A 26,982-nucleotide genomic window follows, 5' to 3' on the forward strand; every position below is an offset into this window, starting at 1 on the left:
AGGGCTGGGGATTTAGCTCAGTGGTTCCGGTGCCTGCCTTGCAAGTGCAAAGTCCTGAGTTCAATCCCTGGTACCAAAAAAAAAAAAAACATAATTGCTTAAAGTTTTCAACTTAAAATGTGGCCCAAGTTTATCCCAGGGCATCTCAGAGACATATGCAGCCCTCCAGTCTGAGAGGCCCAGGCCTGAGGCCTGCTCTGGGGCCTGCGTGACCCCATCTTGCTTCATCCTTGCCTCGCACCCATTCAGTCTCTGTCCTGCTGTCTTATTCTGTGCCATTGTGAGCCCTGGGGCCCGCTCAGAAGGAGGGGAAGTATGAATCTGCACCTCACAAAAGCAGGCTATTAGAATTGGCTCCCATTATCGGGCTCATTGTGTGCCAAGGCCCTGTGTGCAGGGCTTCACAGCCCTGGGAGCCCGGCCCCTCCCACACCACCCCGGGGAGAGCTGCCTATCGCTCTGAAGTGACAAGGGACACAAAGGCCTCAAAACATTCCGGTTCTGAGGAGGTCACAGCTGCCTGAACTGTGCACTGTCCTGAGCAGATGCCTCTCTGCAGAATCCAGTGTCTCTGGCTTGCACCTCAGCGCCCCCAGCCCCTCTCCTCCTGCAGAGCCTGCGCTCACCTGTGTCTACATCATTTCCTTTCCCTTCTGCCCCTAAACTTCGGAATCTTTCAGGGACTCTTCTCTCCTTCGTGTCCCGTGTTTAGTCATTCTGGAAGTTCTAACCACAACTAGACCTGCATCTTCCCCTACCTGCCACAACCAGCCTGCTCTGAGCCCCAGTCCTCAACCTACACCTGGGGCGCTCAGCCTGCTGCTCAGTCCAGGCTCCTGAAACCATTCTCCACGCGGCCCCCAAGGGGAGACTTTCATAGAGAAAAGGTGCGACAAGATTTCATAAAACTCACAGGGATTCTGCAATATTAGAGGGAGGAGCTCAGCCAGCCATCTTCACAGAGGAGAAAGTACCTGGTGAAAAAGACAAAAACCAATCATAGGCATACTGCAGATAAACATTCCTTCTGCATGGTCACAAAGTTTGGGTAGGAACGGAGAGAGCCAGTGACATCTGAGCCACCACGCTATGAGCCTCTCTGCTCCATGCTCTGCCCAGGTTAGGTGCAGCCTGGTGACAGGGCTCATCTCTCCCTGTACCCCTGTGGCTCACCTCCAGAGGAGCCAGATGTTGTGCTGCAGAAGTCCTGCTCTAGGCAGGTAGGGGAGAGGAGCTGCCCCATATGTGACCTCACCAAGACCTTCTCTGTCACCTCCAGCAGGGACCAGGACTTCAGCCCTATGGGTGAAAGGAACTGAAGCCAGCCTCAAAGGAACAGTCCTGGAAGTGGGTCCTTCCCAGAGCCTCTACCAGGGGCTCAGGTCTGCTAATGGCTACATTTCAGTCCCCCAAGACCCAAAGCTGAAGATGCAGAGCCCACCAGGTCTTCAGATTATAACACGGAAACACTAAAGGTCACACTTTAAGTGGATACACTTGTGGTTTGTTGCTGTGGCAATAGAAAACACAGGTTAGACTACAATACAAAAGAGAAGGAACAAAGAAAGATACTAGAGAGATAAAACACTCAGCAAGAACAGGACCTTCCTGCAAGAGGATGAGCCATGTCTGTGGGTGCTGCCATGGCCAGGTCTCAGCTCTCAATGGGCACCAGAGAGGTGGATTTCACTGGGTTGGGGGTGGCCTCAGCACCAGGCAGTTCAGAAGCTTCCCAGGGGGCCCAAAGCACAGTCAGGTCCAAAGCCCTCTCCCCTAAGAGGTTACCCTGGCTCAGCACCCTGTCTGATGGGGACCCCAAAAGTGAGAAGAAGGTGGCTGGTAGTGAGTTCTGGGGTTAGAGAACTTGGATGTGAATGCTTCCTGTCACTTTCCAGTTGTGCAGCCTTGGACAAGATGCCTTCACTGTCCGCACCTTGGTTTCTTTTTTGGGAGCATCAGAGAGGACCATTTTCTCCAAGTGTGATCCCTGGGAACCTGTTATAGCCATAAGCTCTCAACCTCCTCAATCAGTAGCTCAGGGAGGGCCCATGAGTTGTTTCAGTGGGCCCTGCAGGTGCCTCAGATGCCCACTCACCACTGGTGCAAAGGAGAGGTGTCAAAGGAAGACAGCAGCAGGCAAGGAACTCGAGTCACAACACTGGCAGTCCTGTCCCGGTCCAGGAGAACCCACCTGTGATTCCTGGGAGATCAATGCCTCTCTCATGTGGGCCTCCTAGCTTCTGTCTGTCAGGAACACAACCTGGTGCTGGGGGAGGGCCAGGCTCTCCCCCAGCCCTCAGGGTGAGAACTTCTGGTTTGACTGTACTTGACAGCCACTGGCTTCAATGTTTTCTCAGAATCTGGAATTGGGGACATTTCTGAAGAAATCTTTAATTCTCCTTTCAATCCTCCAAGATCTGTGAGCTTCCTACTGCTTGAAAAACAAAAAACGTAAAGCGATTGCTGATTATAGGCTGGAAGAGAAATAATGTAAATGTTCTTACTTTGACTAAGTTAGAATAGATCTGCACAGGCTGTGGCCTCACGGAAGTCCTTTCTCCACTCACACCGGCTACACAGATTGACTCCTCTCAGCCCCAGTTTCTTCCCACTGAAGACAATAGTAATAATTGCTATTACTGTTATCAGCTTAATAGTCAGATTTTTAAGTCATTAGTCTCACTGCTGTTCTCTAGGGGAAGCAGTACACTGGGCGATTCATTAGAGCCTCTTGGGGAAGGTTTAAAATCCAGATTCCCAGGCCACATGGGGCCTCTGCAGCGCTTCAAACTCCCCTCTGATCCCAAGATGCCAGCAACCAGGAGACCCCACAGCCTACTGGACAGTGGGGCTAGTGCCTGCTGGGCCTATGGTCCCTTTCTTTGGAAATAGCCCCTTGATTTTCCTTTGGGGACCCTCCTCCCAACACCTAACTCAGTTCTGACCCAGGCCAGGATGGGCAGTCAATTCCAGGTGCCTTGGGGACTTGACCCTCAAACTCAGGTTATATAAACTGCTGCAAAGGAATTTAACCAGTCAATATATGGGGCTTTAAAACTCTTAACTTCATCTAAGAAAAAAACAGTTTTTGTGTGTGTTTGTGTTGGAAGCACATTGCAGACCTTCAGAGGGCACCTGCCCTGGGCTTGTGGCTAGGCCTCTTCTCTCGCCTACCCCCACATGGGAGCCCTGCATTCATCCCTCCAGGCTCAGCCTGCATTCGGGGAGAGCCATGGGCACTGGGACCTCTACCTGCCTCTATTTCCTTGTAATCGTGGAGCCTCTGCTGCACTGAACCTGGCCTGCATCCTGGGCCTGGCAGGGCCATTAGTCATGGGCTTATGTGGCAGTGTTGTAGACCTGTCCCCACTCCCTGCTCCAGCTGGTGCAAGGGTCCCAGGGGCCTATCGAGGGGATGGGCAAACATCCAACCCCTTCCTGTCCCTGCATCCCCAGCTCCCAGGGCCCACAGGGAGAGCCAGGGCTCCAGTGGGAGAGGACAGTGGCAGCTCTGACACTGAACTCTGAAGTTTCTTTCTGAGCTCTCTCTGGCGTTTTGTTCCTAGTTTCTTGCTGTTTTCCCACAAGGTCTCTGAAAATGGCTTCTCTTCCCTCCCTAAGGGTGCATGAGAGGCCCAGACAACTTCTTACCCCTAGAGACCAGACTGGATGCCAACAGAGTTTCTGCTTTCCTTGGGGTCCTGGGCCTCACCACCTTGGGATCAGGCCTGGAGCGGGGCCTTGCAGTGCGCGTCTGTGCAGGCCCAGGGGCCAAGCTCACAGGGCCTTGTTCTCCTTCAGTGACCTGCTGTTGAAAGTCCTGATGCTTTCCAAGCAAAGGATCCCATTTCCACGTGGCTCTGGCCCTGCCCTTCTGTAGCTGTCCTGACCCAGAGCAGGGGTTTCGTGCATTGTGCTTGGCCTGGTGAAGCCACTTAAGGAAGCCTGTGGTGCTTCAGCCTTGTGACTGCCCAAAGGCCTGGGTCTTCCAAGCTCCACCCACCGTCAGAGGCCAGAGCGCTCTGATAACCTGATAGGAAAGGTGGGGCAAATGCTCCTTCCTGCTCTTCCTTCTGAAACCACAAGCTCATTGTCTTGCACCCCTTACTGTTGTCCAGAGGTGTCACTCTGAGTGCAATTGCTCAAGCTGGTGAGTTCTGCTCCACTGGAACCCATATCCCACACTGGATCCTCTTTCAAACAAGACATACCCAATACACATATCCGTGTGTTATAAACATATTTACAATGTGGCGAGTCAAGCTTTGAGCACTGGATGTTGGATATTATAGAATCAACATCAGTATTTTGAGTCCCATTAGCAGTGTACATGGCCTCCTTATTTTTAGGATTTCTCCTTAATTTTTAGTTCTGTGTACTGGAACCTATGGATGTGACCTGGAGTGGTTGAGTCACCTCTGCTTAGAGCATCAGCTGTCTTCACCCAAAGCCCCATGAAGCCTGACCTTGCTGTTTCTTTTCTGCTCCTGATCTCCTGAGCTCTTCCACCTCAGGGCCTGTGCACTTGCATTGCCTCCATGTAGGAGGCTGTGCCCTAGACTCTGTCCACGCTGCTCATTCTGTCTAATTTGGGGCTCAGACCTCCCCAGACCACTCCTGCAACTAGTCCTCCCTTCCTGCTTTTTTTTTTTTTTTTTTGGTACCGGGGATTGAATTCAGGTCCTTGCACTTGTGCACCAGGTGGCAAAACCACTGCACTAAATCCCTGGCCCTGCTACTTTTTTAAATGTCACCTGGACTTCCATTATCATTTTTCCAAAGTCTGTAGATGTTTAATCGATTGTTTTTGTACTGGTTATCACCACCCCAAACATGTGTGCCCCAGATCTGATCAGTGACATAGTTGTTCTTATTCCCAGCTGCAGCCCGAGCTTGTCTTGTGGAACCCAGCCTGGAATAGGTAGAAGGCTTGTTCTAACTGCTGTCCAGAAGGACTGGCTCAGCTTCCTGTGACTCCACGTGTCATTCTGTGAAGTGGGGAGACAAGAGTTGCCACCATCTTGGTGCTGTGGGAAAGTAGAGAGATGGCCAAGGAGGAAGTGCGGGACAGAGTCTAGCTCCATGTGTGGGAAGGGACACAGTGTTCCTGGAGATGAGGCCCAGACCTGGGGGACCAGTGACCCAAGTGACCTTAACACTGGCTGGGGCATCACTGCTCCATCTTCTGGCCCTGGCCCAGCCACTGTGTCTACACCACATCATCTCCCTTCAGGAGCTTCCTGCTGAGCTCACCAGTGCTGGGAGATGGAGCTGTCTCTGTGACAAAGATGCTGGTCTTTAGACCTTGCAGTGATAGCAAAGACTGTTTTAAATGTCCAAGAAGCAGTTAGCTGGAAACTGTTCGTGTTCCCAGCCGGGCCAGCCTCTTGCTTCTCAACCACACATGCAAGTGCTAATGTAAAGTTGGGTGGGGGACAGGCTGCAGCTTGGCTTTCAGGGTAAATAGTACCCATGTGAATTTAGAATACTGAGACCCATAAAAAAGTACAAACACTGTATGTCAAAAATATGATCTTTAAAAATCACCTCTCAGCACTGCATTCTTCTATGTTTGCAATAAATTTTAAAAAATAGGAAACAAACAGTGCCAGGGATTTATCTCAGTGGCACCATGCCTGCCTTGTAAGAGCTAGGACTGAGTTCAATCCCTGGCACCAAAAAAAAAGGAAAAAGAAACAAGCAACAAAGAAAAACTACAGCCCACAGCTGGACTGGAAGCCTCAGGGTGCTGTACACACACATTTCATAGATCAGAAATTCAGAAGTGGTTCAAAGGATGGAGATCTCCTGTGAGGATGAAGCCAGGACCTCACTGAGGCTGCCAGGGCCTAAGGGGGGGCTGAGGAATCAGTTTCCAAGAGGGCACAGCCATGGCTGCTGGCAGGAGGCCTCACCTCAGCTCCTTCCCTGGTGGACCTCTCCGTGCAGCTGCCCAAGTGACCTTGGAACATGGTAGCAGGCTCTGCCCAGCAAGAGAGAAGGATCTGGGAGCCTGAGGTGGAGGTGGCAACATCATTGTCATTGACTGAGCTAGCCTGAGCATTGCACCCAGCATTTCTGCAGGCTTCCTAAGGCATGAATCCTAGGATGTGGGTGACCAGGGCTGGTTCCCCAGCCTTGCAGGTTGCAACTCCTGCAGGAAACAGAGAACTTTCTCAGTCAATTTGAGGTAGGAGATTAGGGCATGGCCAGAAGGCTGGACAACAGGAGGTGACCTGGTGATAATGGGGAGCTGTCAAATCACTGGGCAGAACAGCTTCTGAAGGCCCAAATCTGATGTCAGAAGAAAGACTGGCCTCATTGCCACTGTTTTCTTATTCTTCCAGGGCATGTTTTCTCTCTTATTATTTTAACTTCTACTTCTCCTTTAATCTCTTTTTCACTTCTACTTTTCCTTCTTTTACCTTTTGGCATTCATCAGTTTTCCCATCCTGTTCTTTGACTGGAACACCAAGAACTAGAAAGAACCACTGGACATCACAGGGTCTCACAACAGTCACACATCCTCGGCTCTGATTGCTGCGCACCATTAACCAAATGCCTGGGGTTCTGAGCAGCCTGGCTGAATGTGCTCACCTCCAGGCCAAGAGGGAGAAAGGTGACCCCAGTAGAACCACGAGGACAAGAGCTTGATCAGACTCTTCCCCCAGGGGAAAGAAGTTGCTGCTACCAGAAGAAGGAGCCCCGAGGGTAAGCAGACAAGAAACCACATTGGAAGAGCCCTACCCCACAGGGAGGTCTCAGTGGAGGTGCAGGCATGGATACTAGGATCCCCTCAAACTGGAATGAAGCCAATATCAAAAGCTCTCTGTGGTTGTCGTAGCATTCAGTGAGTTGCAGACAAAGCCTGAACATGCAGAGCAAGGGCAGTGTGAATGGCTCTCCGCTGATGCCCAATTCCGGCATCACATGTGCCTCTCAGGTCCTAGGTGGTGGAGTAGAGACTGAACCACCCCCAAGTTCATTCACAAATTCAGGTAATGCTTTAAATAAACTCTATTTGGGATCTACCCTGGGATAATTACCTCATGTGCCACTTAATAGGAATCACTGAAGAACTAATTAATGCAGGCATTCTCTGACAGCCATCATGGCGAGCTGGGAGTGGGGCAGGAGCAAGACTGTCATCCAGATCCTGGAGGTGTCTAAGATGTCTAGCCAGCCTAGGAATGGCCAAGAAGGGCTGCTGAGCATGCATGTTCTTTGACTTACTTCTGCAAGTTTCCTTGGCCTTGGGAAAGTGGAAATGCTATGAGGACTAGGAGTGGTGGGCCTGGGAGGGGTGGAGTGACAGCTTTGCTTTGGGGTGACCCCACTGTCTGGGTCACACTCCCGCTCAGTGGGAAGGGAGCCACATAGGGATGCCATGTGGTCCAATGGTGACACCTGGGCCATGTGAGGATGCTCACAGTGGGAAGGATATGCTCCAGTCGGTGACAGATGTAGCTGAAGAGGGCTTCCCATGACTCCCACAGCAGCCCTCAGAGCAGGAGGCACCGGGCTGCAGAGGACTGACCTGCCTGGCCAGGAGCGTGGAGCTGGGACTCAAGGGGAGGCCACATTGCCCCAGAGTCCCTGCTGTCTACCCACTGAGCACCTAGAGGACCCTGCAAAAGGCCTGCTAGCTGCAAGAGGAAATGCCTCCCCTTCTCTTTTGTTTGGATTTTGCTAAGTAAGCACTGGTGCAGAGAAAGCTGGGGAAGGAGCCCAGGAGGGGATCTGGCTCTCTAAGCCTTGGAGGAGGAAGTGAGAGACTGTGGGCTCCCTCCAGAGAATCCTTCTATCCCCACCACCCCACCATCTGAGATTCAGAGGGAATGACATCTGGCAGGAGAGCTGCAGGGCTAGATGCAATAAGCCCAGATAGGAAGTGACCGAGGCCTACCCGACCCTTGGCCCAATTCACTCACTAACTCAAATTTGCTCTCTGGATGCAGGTGCATGAAATTTTCCAGAGAAAATTCTAGAGGAAATCCTGCTCTTTGACCAGAGAGGGTGCTGTTACCTCACAAATGAGCTGCATGAGGAACCAAGGGATAAATTTTCCACTCTGCAGTCTAAAGACTGGAAGTTTCCATCCATAGACAAAACTTGAAGTCTGGCAAATCCTCATCCTTTCTCCTGCTGGCACTCGATTCCCAGGGAAGGTCCCTTTGTACTTCCACAGCTGGGGTGAGGGGAAAGAACTGTCAGAGTGACACTGACAATATACAATGGCTAGTGTGTCGCAGTGTCACTGCTCATCAAAACCTAGTCTGTGCTAACTGCTTTACCAGTTCTTCTGATGCACACAGTTACCCTGTGGAGCAGGTGTCTCTGAGCTCGTGTAGATCCTGGCCGGCTGGTTGCCTGGCTGAGGTCTCAGGCCTCCTGTCAGGATGGGGGTGGGGTCAGCTTTTTCACTGAGCCGGAAGGCCCCTTAAGTGGCCTTTCTCCTGCTGCATTATTTGGGGGCTGTGTGGTAGGTGGACACTAAACCTCAAAACAGAAATTTCTTTTCTTTTCTTCTTCCTTCCCTCCTTTTCAGTACTGGGCACTGAACCCAAGGCCTTCCAACTGAGCTGCATGCTCAGTGCTCTCTCTCTGTCTCTCTCTCTGTTTCTGTCTCCCCCCCCCCATAGAGTCTCATTAAGTTATGTTGCCCAGGGTGGTCTCAAACTTGGGATCATTCTGTCTCAGCCTCCCCCTGGAGTGCTGGGATTAGAGGGGTGGCCACCATGCCCCTCCAGAATGATATTTCTGCTCCCCAACAGCCCCTCATCCTGTGCAGTGGCACGTCTGTCTGGAGGCCCTCCTGTGTTGGTCCCTCTGGCCAGGGCTGCCTGGGTCTGAGCATCTGAGCCCTGGGGAGACCTGGTGGGCAGAGGCCTGTGGAGAAGGCCACACTACACAGTCATCTGTGCCAGGATGCTCTCAGCTCTTAAGCCACATATTTTATGACCTACAGGAGGACCTTTTCCCTGTTTGGGGAAGGGAGGAACTCACTTGAGGGAGAGATTTTGGCTTAGGCTGTTTCCCATTGTAATGTGCAAGAGGAGACCAAGGTCTGGGGCCCTGCTTCAGCTAAGCCGGAAATCAGTCAGGAAGGAGAGACAGGAGAGGAGAAGTATGTTTCTCTTTCATATTTATGAGAGAGAGAGAGAGAGAGATTGAGAAAAGAGAGGAAGCAAACAAGGCAGCCATTAGCACGACTCCTCCTATGCCTGCATTGATGGAAAAGCATAGGTCAATTCAGTGCTCAGGAAAACAGACTGTTATGCAATTTGGATGGCTCTGCCACCTAATCTAGTCCATTTCTTGGGGGCTACTCTGAGTTTCTATAAATAAAACCAGTGAAGACCACTTGCAAAAATGAGTATTATTAGGCAAAATGTGCTAATTTGATGCTGACAGGAATAATTGGGCATGCTTGAATCACAGGAGGCTTAAAATGACTCCCAGGATGGAGCTTTTCTGAATGATTTGGCATTTGTCCAGCAGTGGTGGTTCAATCCCAGACATGGCTAGGTCTCAGGGCTCTGCGGACAGAATCAGGGACTGGCTCCTGAGACTTTGTCAAGACAGCAGGGTCTCCCAGGTTCCCAGGGCACTGGAAACGTAAGCAGGAAACTGGTGTGTTCTGGGTCCTTCTCCTGCATCTTGTCGGCTTTTCTGCACGGTTCTTGCAGCTGCAGAGCTAGCAACATGGAGGCAAATGGCACACATGGTCCCCATGCTTGGTTTCTGCTGGTGCTTTCCAGGTCTGTGCCCTGCTGGGTCCCCAGACCCAACAAGGGCTGTGAGTTCTTCATGCTGAGCTGCTGACTTCAAGGAAAGGTGCTTCTGTGTTCTGCTTGGGGTTCCTCACCCTTAAACGACTTCTTCCTCCTCTCTTTCTTTGTGGCCATATCATATGACATAGCACACAGGAATCCTAATCCAGTGGTTCACAACTGGGGTGATTCTGCAACATCTGGAAACAGTCAAGGAGTGAGTGCTGGGGCATCAGGTGGACAGAGGCCCCAGATGTGGCAAAATATCTGACAGTGCTCAGGAGAGTCCCCACTGTGGAGAATGACCCATCCTGTGTTGTCATCCTGGGCGGAACATCCCTGTCATAATCTAGTTAGCATGTCTCACGCTGATGAGCATGCCTAGGATTCCTGAACCTTAAGTCCTAATTTTTATATTGCTGAAAAATCCAAAGTTATCCTGCCATAGGTGAATATAACTGATAATGTGCACAGTAAGTATCACTTAAGCAACACAAAAGGAGTAGAATACACACAGCCATATTCTAAGATGCCTCTGCAGGGTGACACCAAAAGCAGACAACTGAGGTGAGCAGCCTCCTTACCCCCTGGCCCTTGAGGTCCTTCCTGATCCAGGGAGGAAGACAGGGCACAGTGAGAAATGGAGCTGAGGGCCCAGGTCTACATCCTGAGGTGCATGAAACTCACTCCAATGACTTAATGCTTAGCTGGGTCCTCAGTCTGAAGAAGGGCTGCCATGGTAACCTGCTCCAGCCCTGCAGGCCCCAGAGGTCTGCCCACACTGGTGCCTCCCTGCAGTGCTCAACTGCTCTTGCCCTGTAGGTGACTCTCATCCTCCCACCCCTCTGCTTTTACCCCCTTGTGCCTTTGAGACCCTGTTGAAACTTTGCTCCCTCGGTTACCTTTCCAGGTGCCTGGAGCAGGCCAGATGCCCTTGTACAGCCTGTCCTGGCCCCAGGCCTCTCTTCCTTACTCACATCAATCTCATCATCTCCTACTTGCTGGGTGCCACTTTGGGTAACAGCCATCACTTTCACTTCAACAGTGAACCTCACGAGCGTGGTGGCCACAGCATCCTTCCTAGGTGTGGTGTTCCCAGTGCCTGGCCAAGTGCCTGGCACAGATGGGTGCTCATGAGATGCCTTTGTGTCATCTGGGTGTTGCTATGGCAGCTGCCCCCACTGGAAGCAGCTGGCCTCAACCTCTCTCTCCTCCCTGGCTCACTTTCCATTGAGCCTCCCTCTACCTTAGGCTCTTCCCAGCACCTGTCCAAGTCTGGATACGCTCTCTCAGCTTCATGTTCAGCATTTCCCAGCCATGTTCCATCTAGAAACAAGAGTTCATCACAGAGGAACACACGAGTGGGCAAGTGAGAGACTGAAGAAGGGAAGGCAGGGATCAGCTAGACGCCATGCAGGGACCTGGCCTGTCCACACTTCCATGTAATCTTCCACTGCAGGCAAGCAGTATAAATTCATTATATAAATAAGGAACCAAGGCCCAGAGACAGCTTAGTTCACCCTCTGAATAATAAGGTCAGTAAACAGTGGAGCCTATTTCCAACTGAGGCCTCTGGCTTCGAATCCCACTGTGTCTTGGAACTTTCTGAAGAAGGGTGAATCTTGACATCTTTTTGAGCAGTCCAATACTAATTGCTCTTGTCCTGCTGCATCACATTTTGTATGAGGCAAAGTCACACATTTACCCCTCCTCTCCCCAGCTGAGTTCCAACTTAGTCTGAGCACAACAGTGTCCTCGGGAGAGAAAGGAGATCCAAATGTCTCTATGCCAAGAACAATCATCATTTCCTATGAAATCTGAAAAATACTCAGCTTCCAGTGTCACTGCATCATCTGGCTTTGTCTATCACGGTGTCACTGATTCCATTCCTCAGCTGCCCCAAGGCCGGGTCTGAGATAAGAATGCTCCAGTGTCCCATCAGTGGGGCTGGTGGGGGCGCTTTGTAACTATTAGCAGCTTTGAGGTTGTTGTTATTTTGGAAAATGTTGATTTGTTTTATATTTTAGATATTGTTGACATTTTGAATCTCAGCAGTGTCAGAAGGCTTTGCTTATTGAAAGAGAGAGGGAGGGAGGGAGGGAGAGAGACAAAGAGACAGAGAGAGACAGGGAGAGGATATCGGAGATATTCTGCTGAGAAGGTGTAGCAATGTTTGAGCTGTCTACAGCCAGAATCTAGAGCAAGCAAGCTAACACCCTCCAAGTGCACTGGGGAAACATCTTTGCTTAGGGTTCAGTTCAGTTTTAAGGGTCCTAATAATAAAGCCCTTATGCTTGACAACTGTGTTATCTACAACCAACTTTTTAATTTCACTTTGCCAGGTTATTTATTCTGGGAATTTGTGTTCTTTGTACACAGGGGAGTATATTCTGTTTTTCCAAACTTCAAGAAAGCCATTGGAATAGAAAAGCAGGGATTTTTGAGTCAGGCCAATAGCTTCTTAAAATGAAAGTAGAAGCAGCAGCGAAGGTGGAGACAGAAGCATTTTCTGGAGGCCTATGGATGTGCTTGAGGCTTAGGACAACTTTGGAGCGCTGAAGATGCATACACAATGTCCACCCATGTTGGTTCCTTGTTTTCAGTAACGCATATCTGTGAGGAACGTATGTATCCCTCCATGAGCCTCTGCATCACTTCATGTATTTGGTGTGAATTGGGGAGTACAGTGTTTATGGCAGGCAGCCACACTATGGGATGATTCTGCTAGGACCTCTGTCTCTATCACCCAGGCTGCTTCCTCCACAGATGCTTCTTTATTGTACATCTCACCATCTGGGAAACTACACTGAGGCTTCTTCACCATTGTCTTCAACCCAGGGGATGGCTGGAAGGGGTGCCATGGCCACTCTGCATTCCTTGGTTTCCTTCCACCGAAATGGCCCTCATGTCTCTTCATGTTGTCTTCTAGTTCCTTGGATTTCCTAGATCAGATAGTCCCAGGAGTGCCAATAGGACAGAAGTCCTCTCCATCCTGTTTTGTTGCTATCGCTCATCAGAGGGTGAGGATGCATGTGGGCATATGTCAAGTCAGGAGATCACGGAGTTTGCTGTGGGTCAAAGACAGCCAGTCCAACCCCATCAGGTTGCTTAAGGCTCACGTGGCTGCCCCTTCTAGGCTGGCTTCCATGGCTCCATGCCACTGGGGTGAGCCTTCTGCCTGGGAGGTGCATTTCCTCCTGCCCTGGTTCCCAGCCTTGATTGCCATGTCTCCAGAGGGAAAATGACCAACAGAGCACAGCTTTCCAGGCCCCTCATGAGTTTGCTCAGCTGCTCACCTACATTTCTGCTCCCATACAGGGTTAGGACCCCTCCCCAGCATTGCCATGGCTCCATGTTCCTTGCTTTGCCCAGATGGGCTGGTACTTTCCCCATCCATCAAAGCTCTTTACTCAGCTCCAAATTTTGCCCAACTGTCATCATTTATACCAAGCAATCACACTAGCTCCTCCTTTGGGCTCCTAGCCCCTTTTATTACTCCCTCAACATAGGCAGCACATTGCTTTATCACCACACTCATCCACAAGTTGTGAGCTCGGTGAAGGCATCTTCCATGTGGATTTGCAGCCAGAAAACCTACGCCAGTGGGATGAAGCATTTGTGCCACCAGGTTGAGGAATCTGTAATGGAGCCAGGAAGTGATGCTCATGGTGAAGATTAGAGCTCCCCTGATGAAAAGGGCAGCCATTCCCAGTGACAGCAAGGCCCTGAGCTCCTCCTCTGATGAAAACAGCCAAATTTGCACCCAGAAAACCATCCACAGCAAGCTTCTCCTAGGAAATCAAGAGCCCATGATCTTCCCCTCCAGGTCTCTCTTTGTGGCTGTTGGTAACAATCCTCAGATGGGTTCTCCACACCCAGACCATGCTGAATGTTCAGCTGGGCATTACAAGTTGACCATTAGTTAGTCCACCACAATAGTTACCATGGGTTTTATATAATTTTAATGACTGTGTCTCAAAGGCAAGGACCAATTTTAGGAAATAGAAGGAGACTATCATTTTATGAAGACAAACTTTGGGGTTTATAATCCAAAGAATCCTTCTTTCCTTGATTTATTTTATAATCCATTATCAGCCATAAATTTTCTTTCCTATTCTAGCACATAGATGATTTGCTTGTCTCTTACAAGGTAGAAATAACACATTTAGTTAATGTTTCTTCTCAATCTGATGGTAAAGGGCTCTGCCTGCTGCTTGCCAGCTTTCCATCCAGCAAGGGCCCGGACAGTAGGTACCCAAAGGGGCACAAGCTTTGGGAAGGTCCCTCTTCTAACAATGAACTATGCTTGATGGAAGATACTGACTTGTCTACAAAACACAGGGTTGTTTGTTGTGTGAATGAACTTCCTGGGCCATAATTTTTAAAGATAACTGTTAGACACATCATAGAGCATGAAAAATATTATGGTTTAAGTTATGGAACTGAATCAAAGAAGCTTCCTCCAGAAATACAGGTCACAGCATGGGCTGCTTGGGGAGGTCACTTACTTTTCTTTCCTGATCGGGGCCTCTTCTGTCCTCTCATTTCTTCCTTTGCTCCATTTCCTTCCAAATAATAACCCCTGAAGATTTCAAAGATATTAAGAATTTTAAGGGTCCACCTTTGGAGGGCATGGGTACCTCATGCTCAGAAGCAAAATGAGAAGACCAGAATCCTTTTCTACTCCTCTCCTTCCGGGCTCAGCCTCAATTCATTCCCTCACTATTCCTTGTTGACAGTGAAAAATCATGACCTATTTTGGCTTTGTTCTTTTTTAGGTACTGGGGATCAAACTTGGGACCTTGTGCTTTCAAGGCAGGCAGCAGAACCACTGAGCTAAATCCCTGGCCCTTGGCTTTGTTCTTATTGACAGGAAAAGGACGGTTCTGCTTAATAGAAAAATAAAACTTACCATGAATATTTCACACTGCTTGAGGATGGGGGAGCTCACAGACCTTTTCCAGTCAACAGAGACTTCTGCTCCTTCCCATCTCCACATATTCATTACCCAAGTGAAAGGAGCATTGTGACTCCCAATCCCAACCACTTGTGTCTCACCAAGCTCTGCTCCAGGAGCCAGCTCCTACTTCTGCAAAACCCTGGCTTCCCAGTGGACTTTCTGAGGGTCTATGTTCGTGATTAAAGCTGGACCTTCAAAGGTGTAGCCAATAGGATTTTCAGTCTTATTTTGTGAGATATTATTGGAAGGAACTCCCTCTCCCAATTTTTGGGCATTTTTTAATCCAGAAACCATATTAAACAGGCAAACAAATGATTTGTGAAGTGCAATGCCCTAGGACCTTCTAAATTAAAGAACACATGATCTAAAGCTCAGTGCAATGAATAAACACACACAGGTGTACCTGTCAAAGAGAGGCAGAGAGATCAGAGCTAGGAAGAAAAGAGCAAGGCCCAGGATCAGGGCCAGGAAAATGGAGAAGAGAATACAGAAGAAAAGAGAAAGAAAATAGAAAACAAGTAAGCAAATGAGGAGCTGCCACTAATACCTGAGTAACTTGAATTTGGGTGTCCTTGTCATGGGAAACCAGGGCCTCACTGAGAACACACGGCAAGACTTGTACTCTTTGCAACCTCAGGATGCAGTGTAGCACCCAGAACATAGTAGGCAACAATTCTTGCTTGAATAATTGGACAAAAGTTGGCAAGAATAAAAATTCTCTTGTGGCTTTAAATGAACTCAAGTTACAGAGACTCCGTTCAGCTCATGTGAGCTCAGAAAAACTCAGCTCCACATAGTTTAGCTCACTTTTGTTCTGCCCATTTTTCTCTCTTCTTATTTTTCCTCCTTATTTTCTTCCCATCTTGAAGAGAAGATACAACATTTTCTTCAGCCCTTCTTGGATTGCAGCACCCTGGGGAACCCCCCCAACAGGGAAATCTTATGTCAGGTGAGAGACCTTGAGCTCAGAATGCAATTGAGCACATTTGTGCAGCTCTTCACCTATGTTTCTTCATTTCCAAGGAAATAAGACAGAAGGTGCATCTGATGGAAAGTTCACCAGTGCTCAGGAAACACTTTCTCCAACACTCGATGTTGTCAGATAACTTTAGCATCAGAGGAAGGCATGGTGTATTCCCAGGATGAGAGGAAGAAGCATCCCTCTGAGCTCCCCTGAGGGCTAGCAGCACGACTGGCACTGGTTTCTTGCAGTTTGGGGAGTTGTTGCTTGTGAAGACCAACCCTCTGCCTTGCACTGCCTGGACTTATCAGAATTCCCAGAAACCCTGTGAGATCCACCAGCTTCCAGAGCTACCAGGGACATCTTCAGGCTCCAACAATCACAAACCCATCTTTCCTTCCTTAGTCGAAGATGAAATTGAGATGAAAAAGGAGATCTCATTTCTCAAGGTTCCCATGGATTTCTGGTGCAAAGCAAGCTCAAGGGCCTCATGTTCAAACAAAAGCGTGAAGGGCTACTATCTCCATTCCCAGCCCAGGTGTGGGTGAGGGCCCACAGCCAGGGCCCAGGTGTGTGTGTGTGGGGGACTCACCACAAGGAGGTCAGTGTGCCCCAGAATTCTACTCCTGTTTCTGTCTCACCTCCTGCAATGCAGTCTCCTAAGCCAGGTCCAACCCAGGTTCCAAGCCCTTGACAAATTAGTATGGAACTGGAACCTCTAAAAATAAACACTGTAGGGCAGATGGAAAATGTCTCCTCCTTGAAAATGAGTCTTGGGGGAAACAAGGGAGAATGACTAACCATTCTGGGCCATCGGGGGTGTGGGGTTGGTGGCTATTGCCTGCATCAGGTTCTTTCCTGTGGATGCGGAAGAGCAGTAATTCAGGGATTCTGCATCTGTGTCAGCAACTCTACAGAACACATTTAGATGATTGCTTTAAATATCACGAGGCAGGCTGTTTCAATATTTTATCTCAGACTTGGTGTGGACCCAGCCCCTCAGCCTCAGGTGTTTCATAAGGAAGCTGAGTTGGAGAAATAGTAGGAATGCCCACAGGAAATGGTTTCTCAGGCCTCTCAGGGAGTGCTGAGTGGGATTCTGAAGGGAAACCCAAAGCAAGAGGTCTTTGAAAGTGATACCGATAAGTGAAAAGCAACAGAGAGGGAAGCTGACTTGACCTGTGGCCATCTGGTCAACTGTCCATGGTTAGATAATATTATGCATTCATTCAGAAAACATTTACTGAGTACGAGTGACATGGCATGTGCTACTCTAGGCAATGGGGATAGAGCAGGCACCTCAAAAGCCTCTCAGGAAAGCTGCTGTAGGTAAGACCTAGTAAGAAATGTTGGGCAAGGGAAAAAGAAGATACTGATCCTCAAGGAAGACAGCAAGACAGGAACCTAGGAGAAGCTCAACACCTCCAATTCAGCAAATAAGTTCTGACTGATTTCTCCCCATGATCATAGAGTGTCCTCACAGTCAATGGAAACCCAATTTGCTTTTCCCAAACTTCTCCAAATTTCAATCCTTTACTTTCTCTTCATGCCTACCACAGAGCAGACTCTGGCTGTTTCCCTGACCACACCTCCTCATACCGTCACAGCCACACACCTGCCCAATCCTGAGCTAAGCTCATTCTCACCCCAGGGCCTTTGCACATGCTATTCTCCGACCTAGAAAAGTCTTCCTGGTCTTCTCTGCATGGCCAGCTCAGGCTTATTATTTAGACAAGCCCCTACCAGGCTCCCCATGAAAAAGAAGCTCACTAGGCCACCATACCACGGCCCCCAGCACCAAGGAGCAGAGCTGCCCCCAGTGCTGAGGAGGTGAGCTGTGCCAGTGCCAGTAGCACACCGCCACCCCCACTGAAATGAAAAGACATGTAAACAAGTCTCAAAACCAGACTTCCAGATCACCTAAAGCAATTCCAAAGGGAAACAAGATGGAACAATCTGATACTCAACCACCTGGACACCCTGAACTGGCAAAAAAAGAGGATCTGAAAAAAAATGAAATAAAAAATAATTTCTCAGATAACAGCAGAGATTGTGCCCATATTGCATGACATGATTAATAAATCTAGGGAGGACACAGGTTAAAAATAGAGGAGCTGAGGAACATGATGGAATCCCAACATAGGAAACAAATGGAATCAATAAAACAGATGCAGTGGGCTTTGTGGGTCACATTCCAGTCCCCCTGACTGATAGGATGTGGTCCATGGGCCCAGGCAGCACTTGGTAGCCAGTGGCCGAACCACATGGCCCTCAGAAATGCACACCCTCCCCAAGATGGGAGAGAGCCATGGTTATGTTGGGTAAGCAGGGGGCTGCTTGATGTGACACACACAGCAAGTGACTCGATGGCTGGCTATGCTAAGAGTTCAACAAATGGAGGCTATTCTTCCCTGGATTGTTATTATGAACTGCAGAAATACAGACCTGCTACACAACAATCATTTCCCCTTTGTTCCATGAATAGAAATCTGATTTTGTGCATCAGTATGCCCAACTCCACAGAAAGTGATGATTGGTTTAAGCTTTTGCAATCTTAATTCCTCTATATCTTGGATATTGGGGCGAAGAGGTGACCTACTCCTCAGCAATGAAATGCAGAAGAAAATTTGCCAGGTAGCTTCTGGAAGAGATCACACCCCCACCCAACACACACATACACACACATACACACACACAATAAAAAGACATTCACAAAGAAAAAGCTCTTTGAATTGTATTGCCCTTTTCACTACATGGAATGTCATGATGCTTGGAGCTATTGCAGCCTTCTTTTGACCATGAGGATGGCAAAGCAGAAAAATGGGGAAGAGTAGGTTAGGTTTATATTTCTGAGTTACTACCCAGCTCCAGGTTGGTTGTTATAACCTCTGATGTTTGAGTCACTTAGAGTTAGTTATTTCATCACCTGCAACCATAGGATTTTGACTGACACACTGTGTGTTAAAGTGACCATTCTGAAAAATTATAGCTAGATGAATCTTTTGAAACAAGAAGCAAGCTGGCAGTGAAATTTGTACCCATGTAAAATTTCTTACACATTCTCCAGGGGAAGGAGGAGTTACCTTGTTATACTGTCTTGTTAATACAGAACAGAAAAGCTACAGATTGACCTGACCTTCCTGGGGTGCACTGTCAGCTCCCAGGGCCTCACTCAGCCATTACTAGAAGAATGCGTGGTCAGGTTCAAGTTCATGTCTCACCAGAGAACTCCAGTCTCAACATGGCCTCTTATGAGTGCCTTTTAAAAAACGAGAAGTCTTTTTCTTTCACTGACAGACAGTGGGGTTTGGAAGTGGTCAGAGGCCATCTATGGATGAAGGAGTCTGCAGTAGGGGCAGTGGGGAGCAGTGGGAGCTTGGCAGAAGAGCACAGGCAGGGGGGAGCCAGAGGGCAGGCTGCACAGGTCATAGTGACCTCGGCTTGAGAGCCCTTTTCACTGCTGCATGCCTAGCACTGCATCTGGATGCATGGCTTTGCACACAAACATCCCTGGAGGACCTGGGTTCATGCTTGAGCAGACTCAGAGGGAGGAGAGCTTACAGTCAGCCTTGGGGTCCCCTTGTCCCCACAAATATGTCTTCCGTGACTTGCAAAGCTTGTGTAACTTGGGATTTGAACACTTTGGGCTGAGGCAGCTGCCCTGCAATATACGGGCTTCTGCCCCAGATTGTGACCTCTCATTCCTACCCAACACAACCCACTATGTGGGGGCCCCTGGGGTAGCCATCCAAGTCACCTTGGTGACCAGAGCAAAGAGGGGAGGCCAGAACCCAGTCTGTCTGTGAGCTTACTGTTGTTCCATTGTGCAAGAAAGAAAAAGGAAAAGCAGAACATTCCATTCAAGTTGAATTTCAAATGAACCATGAATATTTTTAGCATAAGTATATCCTGTACAATATTTGAGCCATACATCTACTACAAGTTATTGTTGTTTTTCAGAAATTATAATTTAATTGTATGCCTTACTTTTCATCCATTTTCCCCACCACACCTGGCACTCCATTCCACTAGAAAATGATGACAAAAAACAGGCTTCCTTGAATTACAGCCCATTTTCTTTAACTTGCATTTCATTTCCCCCTACCCTTTCTTTCTCCATTCAGTTCTCCTACCTGCATCCTTCTTCATGCAGAGTATTTTATTTTCTCCCCTTCACCTCCACAGTTCTGGGCCTGGGGATAGGGCAAGATTTGGTTGCTCCCCAGGGAAAGCTGGCCTTGCCCTTGGCCCCCAGCTGAGCCTGTGGCTTGTCATCCCTTTGTGGTGTGCCAATAGCCATCATGCCCCTGAGGATACTAATGTAGGATACTTGCACATGGACAGAGAGAAGGATGGGCCAGGGGTGGGTGGGTAGTGGGTGGTTGGCTGGCTGGGTGATGTTGGCATGCAAGGAGGGGACATTTCAAGTTGAACTCAGCAAGGTATGGACAAAGCAAGGGCAGTGAGAATTACAAATAAGAGATCAGCTCTTCTGGGCTGTCCAAAGAGAGGGGTCTACATCCCGCTCTTCACCTCTGTCTGGGTGGGCTGGGGCCTACTGTTGTATAAATACTTCCCAGGTAGTGCTGTATCAGAAGGTGCTGATTAAGGGCTTGCAGTGGCCTCCAGCACAGGGTCAGTTCCCCATGGGAGCCAGTATTGAAGCCCCTCTAACCCTGCCATTTGCTGCTCCATGGGGGAAGAACAGCTGAGTTGCTGGGACGGTTTCCAGGAGCCTCACCAAGGCAGAGAGATGTTAATGGACTTTATCGCATTGTCAAGAACTTCAAATCACAGTCATTTATGTGACTCCATTGTAATTGCTGTAATAAATAATTTTTGGTTAATTATGATGCATAAAGTTATATATCATGTATTAACAAAAATAGTTTGGAGTAAAAATGAATGTATTTTGCTGTTGGGCATTCTCTGCAGTCCTCAGAAAGCCTGATGAATAAACAATCACACAAACACCAGAAGGATCTCAACTCGCAGAATACAGTATTTTCAGGTCTACTGTGTGTCTGCCCCTGTGCTGGTGTGGGAGCTATGGACAGAGGAAAGAAAAGAAACTATCAAAATCCCATTTCATGGATCCCAAAGCTTGCTGTGGCTGTGCTGGAGCTTCTCAGCAGCTGTGTGCCTCTGGGCAAGTTACTTCCCCTCTCTGTGCCTCACTTCCTCGTCTGCAGTATGGAATAGTGTTCACCTCTAGAAGATGCTAGGATCTGCATAAAAAAGGCCATGGCAGTGGCTCAGCATCCACATCCCTCTCTTGTGGTAGCAACATCCTGGTGTTACTACTAGAGGAACTAATTCCCCTTCTTGGTTGGTGCTTTGAGTGCAGTGGGGGTGGGGGGGATGCAACTCAGCCCTGAACTAGTCAGTATAGTCCTAACTACCATGGTGATTGGTTGTAGGATGGGCATGTGACCCAGACTGTAAAATCAGAGCCAACTCTGAGATTTTTGTTAGAGACACCTGGGGGAATATATGCTCTTTTGTCCCATGTGACTCTAGAGCTGCTAGGGGCCAGCAGGGGCAGAGTTTTGGCATCAGCACATAGAGGAGCAGAGCCTAGACAGTTCTCAGAATCTCATATATGATGCTGGGGCTACTGGATCCAACCATGCCTGAAGCTAGACTGCCCATTGACCTTTCAGATATATGAGCCAGTAGCATCCAGTTTGGGCTTAAGTCAATAGGATGTTTTCTCTCCATGGACATCAGAAAGACTCTTTACTAACATACAACTGGAACAATGCCAGATTCATGGGGGATGCAGCAATTGCTAATTAACAATAGAAAAATCTAAAGAAGTGAATGTGGCATCTAAAGTAATGTAAGATGTGGCCCCTGAGATCCAGGGAGCTTGTATAAGTTGGTAGCCATGACACAGACGCAAAATAAATGATCAGTCAGAGCCCAGTAAAATCAGTCTCAACCTAAATCATGTGAGTTGTGAGCTGTCTCTGCACAAGAAAGTAGAGGTTAGAGTTAGTCAAAGTAACAGAGGGAAGTTTCCTAAATATCTTGAAGCCAACAAATACTGATCAAGTGTAATGTACTCCCACTGCCTTCTTACTACATCCTCGGAGTACCGTGTGTAAGAACAACTCAGAAAATGGAGCTACTTTTATTCCTATCTTATAGATTCAGAAACTGAGGCTTGGAATCAGTTAAGTAACCGTCTTCACCAGGACTCACAGGGTTGCAAGTGACAGAAACATTACTCAAAGGGGAATCCACTGGGAAAAATCCACAGTGGAGACTGAGCTCCACATGTGGATCTACCTCCTGAACATCCTCAGAACTTTGTCTTTCTCTACCTCTGAACCCCTCTGTCTTCTCTCCAAGATCTCAATCCTAGCCACCTCTGCTCAGGAGGCCTGAGGGTCTTGCATCCCCATCTGAGCAGCCAGAGGAAGGGACAAGCCTACTCCCCAAAGGGTCTGTCCAGGGTCCAAGAACTCCATGGTCAGGGGCCTTGCTGGGCTGGGTGTCAGGCCTAGACCCAATGGCTGACTGGAAGGAGAGTTGGCCCAGTCACTGCCCACAGTAAAATGCAGGGATTCCACCTTCTGGAAGCAGGAAAAGCACCAGAAAGCCACATGCCCATCTCAGGAACTGTCACTGTAAGAGGCCTGGCCACCCCAGCAGGCCCTGAGGAGGATTCCCATCATGGAGGTGACCTCCCAGGTGACACTTCCTACACTTCCAGGGCCTAACACACAGCTTTCTGGAAAACTTGACACCAGAATGTAATTCACTTCCCGTTTTCCTGAGGCCATGCTGCTCCCTCTCAGTGATCCACTATAGGTGAAAGTCCTCTCAGTGGTCTCCTCTTCCTGACCTGACCAAAGCCAAAAGCTGGCTTCATGAATCTCCCTCTGTCAGATGCCTTTTCCCCTTGGGGAGGAAGACAGATCATTCTGTCTGATGCCTGCAAATGTCCTTTGTTTAATGGATGGCTTTGCTTTGACCACTGAGGTGTTTACTCAGCCTGGATTTGTTCTTTCAATAGTTCCACCATGGACTGTTTTCTTCAAGTTAATTCTTCCCTTTGAAGAAGCACAGAAGGGCTTATCTGTGTGTTCCCTGGCCAATCCCAGTACTTCCAGGGACATAAAGGAAAGGAGAGGAGAGGGCCATGACCTCATTTCCATGGAATTAACAATGAATGACTTTGGGGCAATTTATCTTCTCTCATGGACTGCTCCATTTCCTTCCTACTTCTAAGACCCCATAGAAAAACCTAGTTGCTGGTGGAAATGGGAAGCACCCAGTGACTGAGATGGCTTGGTGCTGGTATTTCTTTGGAAGGAAAGCAGGAAACCTCCATGTCTAAGCTGCAGTTCATTACACCCTTAGTCCTCACTCCTCTTTAGCCAGGAGGTGATTCTCATGGTGATTAACACCTCTCCAGGGTTGTCTCTGGCCACCTTTGTCACCAGATGGAGAGGCACAGCATCTTTCTCCATGGTGTCCCAGCTCTCAGGGACGTTCAGAAAGCAGAGGGGAATGAATGGGATGCTGCGATGCCCCCCAAACATGTTTCCCACGGAACTCACAGCCCCCATACCCCCAGCTCCACTGTCCCCAGTGTACTGAGGAATGCCAGGCTGGGATCTCTGTTCTCTGATACCCTGTCCTGCTGGCACATAAAACTTTGCCCAATGTGAGGATGAGCAGGAACAGGGGAAATAAAAAACAAAACTGCCCATCCAACCACAAAGCTAGGCAAGATGATTTGTCAGGCCCAAGGAAATTTACATTCTTGATAGAATCCACCCTGCTGTCCCTATTGCATTCAGTCTGTTTAAACATCCTGTTTGGCATTTGAGAAGAATTGGTAGAATTTGCACATTTGCTTTCCACTGACAGCTGGTACCCAGGCAGAAGATTGCTTTCAGAGGCAGACGTGTGGAAGGAGCCATCCTTGGCCAAAGGAAGGAGACCAGAGGATCCCCACAGCTGGCACAGAGCTATGCATTCTCTGCCACTTTCCCTTCCCTGTGGAGGAGATGGGACAGAGGGAACAGAGGGAACAGAGAAGATGCAATGCTGGTTAGCAGAACCCACTTGAGGGACATGGGTCTTGAGGCTTGTATCAATCAGCTTTACTGTTGCTGGGGTAGAGTACTTGACATCTGCAACTTAAAGGAGAGGGTTATTTGCCTCATGGTCTCAGTGGGTTCAGTCCATGGCTGGCCGGCTCCAAGGCAGAAAAGGCATGATCAGAAATAGAACTGGACCAGTCCCCATCTGTTGACATTTTTCTGTTCAGTGTTCCCTGAAAATGTCCATAAATCCTCTCCTGGTTGGAGACATGAACCTGGTTAAGAGCTCCCTGTTTACAGCCTCAGAAAACCCACTGTACCTTTCCATCTCCCTCCCCATGGAGGGGCAATGATGGCCTCAACCTGGGGACAGTTGGAGAACACATCTTTCCAAGAGCCTGCAAGATTCCTGCAGACAAACTTCCATTTGCAGACACACAAACATACCCAGAGGGCCACCAGAGCTGAGGACACTGCAGCAAGCCCACAGTGAAGTCCCCATACCCTTTAAAAAATGATTTCTGTAGCCAAGTATGTGGCCTATCAGTCGGTGGCCTGTGTGAGCTCTACTTGCAGAAAGGACGGATTCTGAGAAAGTCCTGGCCTCACACCCCCAGCCTCCCTGTGCCACATTCTTCAATGCCAGAGGCAAGCGACTCCATAGAACATTTAACAATTAATTTGGTTCCCAAAATGCTAGTCAATAAATCATGGAAACAGCTTCCCAGAACAGTGTGTTCTTGCCTGCGGGATAGCAGCACAGCTCGAGGTTTGTAAGTGGGATGCCACAGCCCACATCGCTGCTATGCTCCAATTTAACCACCCTCTGAACCTTTACATATGTGACATATATGTATTTTTTCTTCACAAGAACAAATTATTTACCATAGAAAAGGCTGCAGACCTAGCGCCTTAATTGTGGGCTGCACCTGACCCTTGCAGCACCTTCAGGGAAGAGGCTGTCACAGACTGAACCCCCTGCCCTTCCTGATCTTTATGACCAGTGGGGTTACTTTTCCAGGTGAGGTGGGGGGTCTAGGCTGTCAGAACCAGGGTGGAGCAGGGGCGAGACCTCAACCCACTTATTTCCCCAAGGGGAAGCAAAGTCCCTTTCCTGCCCAGTGAGATGTGGAAAACTCTGCCTCCTCTGCACCTGGAACTGCCCGGTGTTCACAGCCCTCACCCTGCTCTGTGGCCTCTGTCCTACCCGGGGCACAAGTACCAGCCCCCTTGGCACTAGGGCTGTACTTCCTTCTCTCAGGCTCTGCCTTCTCCAGGTGGTGTCCAGGGCCCATGGGGTAGCGAGCCCCTCCTCAGAGCTTTGGCCTGTCAACTGTCCCGGGAATGTCTTTCTGGCATGGGACACTGACTTAAACTGAAAGGCTAACAACCTGGGCATTCCCACCTTCCTCATTTGAGTAAAAGAGGGGCTCCCAGATCACCAGCCAGGAGTGATAGCAGCAACAGTGAGGAAGAGACTTAGGTAGGGTCATGTGAACATGGCCCTGTGTCAGGACACAGAGCACGCTCACTCCATGCCTGGTGACTCCTGAGCAGCCCTAAGGAGCAAGGGGGGCTGAAATTACTCCCCTTATTTATAGAGGGGATGCCCAGAGCTCAGGAATGTGGCAAGACTGGTCAGAGACCACCAAGTTAGAGCTAGTCAGGCCTGGTGTTTAACCACAGTCCCATCTTGCCCTCCTCCCTTGCTCCAAGTGCTGTGCATGAACCCAGCATGGTGATGCATGACTGGAGTCCCAGCACTTGGAAGTCTGATCGGGGAGGATTGCGAATTTGAGGGCAACCTGGACTACATAGCAAGTTCAAGGCCAGCCTGCACTATGTAGGGAAACACTGTCTCAAAAAAAGAAAAGAAAAGGAAAACCAAGGAGGGGAAATGTTATGCATGCTTTCTGGAAGTGTGAGCATGTGCTTGCAGGCCCCCTTGTTTCAGATGAGCATCCTGTCTCCAGGGACAGAGAAGCTTGAGGGAGGTGGGGCCATGGAGGCTGAGGCAGGAGGGATGGTCTGGCTGTGGCTTCTTCAGTGAATGCGGTCACCAACATGGTACAGAGGAAGATGTCCTTGTCCTGAGCTCCCAGAGGGCCCAGGAGCCACACACTCTTGCAAAGTGCTCTGTGGCCCAGCTCACCTCCCCCTTCAAGCACAGAGCCTCCATGCAGCTCCAGGAGGGATGTTTAAATTGGCTATGCTTGTGTTATCTGGAGGAGAGCTTGCATGGTCAGGTGTGCGGGGGTCTAGCCAGTCCCTGTCACCACCATAAATTTCACAACGACCCCTTGGCATATCACAAATTCCTCAGCTTGGAGAACAGTGCCTGGGGTATGGAGGGGATTGACAAAGATTAGAAGAAAAAGAGGCCACAGGGAGGGAGGGAGGGAGGCAGGCGGGGAGACTCACAGTGCCCTGGGCCCAGCTGGCACCAGGATCTGGGTCTTCTGGCTTCTAGAGTGCCCTCAGTGTTGGTTGTATAGACTTTGGGGGGTTCTGAGAGGTTCCCCTTGCACTTGGATACTTCAAGTTCCTTCCAGACACTAATATTCTAGAACTCTGTGAAAGGAGCAGTCAGCTATCTGCCTTGGTAATGGATGTTACTAACAGGACCTGGAGTTATTAAGAAAAGACTAAGTTTTGCTGCATGAGTCCAGGTCACAAAGGCAGGAAGCCATGTGAAATATTCCCAAGGATGTCCACCATGTGATAGGGAGTAAGTTTGGGGAATCAGAACATTTGCTGCTTCCTTTACCTAGAAAACTCTTACCCAAAATACTTCACCTCCTGAAAATGCCAGACATGTGGCATTGCTGCTGAGCCATCTAGATGCTTTTGCTGAGTTTTGACATTCTTTAACCATGCTCACTTGGGCTATTGATTACAATCAGCAGTTTCCCTTGCAGTTAACTTTTTTAATAATGCTAATTTTGGTAATTCATTCAGGTAGACCTGACAGTGTGTCTGCTCCTAACATGTGTAATGAGCAAATCAGGGAATTAGATAATGCACAAACTCCAGGGTGAAACAGCTCAATGGACCAAGCATCACCATCACTATGACTTTCGTAGCTACAAGAGTCAGACCTACCACACATGGAGATGATCAAAGACTTCGATATGCACTGCCTCCAAATCATCATCTCAGGGCCAGAGTGAGACTTTTCCCAATAGGAAAAATAGGTCATCTTAGTCACCAAGTTCTCTGCATTAGAAA

The sequence above is a fragment of the Heterocephalus glaber genome, unplaced genomic scaffold (assembly GCF_053883595.1).
Source record: "Heterocephalus glaber isolate CG9 unplaced genomic scaffold, H.glaber_assembly_v1.0 deba00001461, whole genome shotgun sequence".
In the NCBI taxonomy this organism is placed as follows: domain Eukaryota; kingdom Metazoa; phylum Chordata; class Mammalia; order Rodentia; family Bathyergidae; genus Heterocephalus; species Heterocephalus glaber.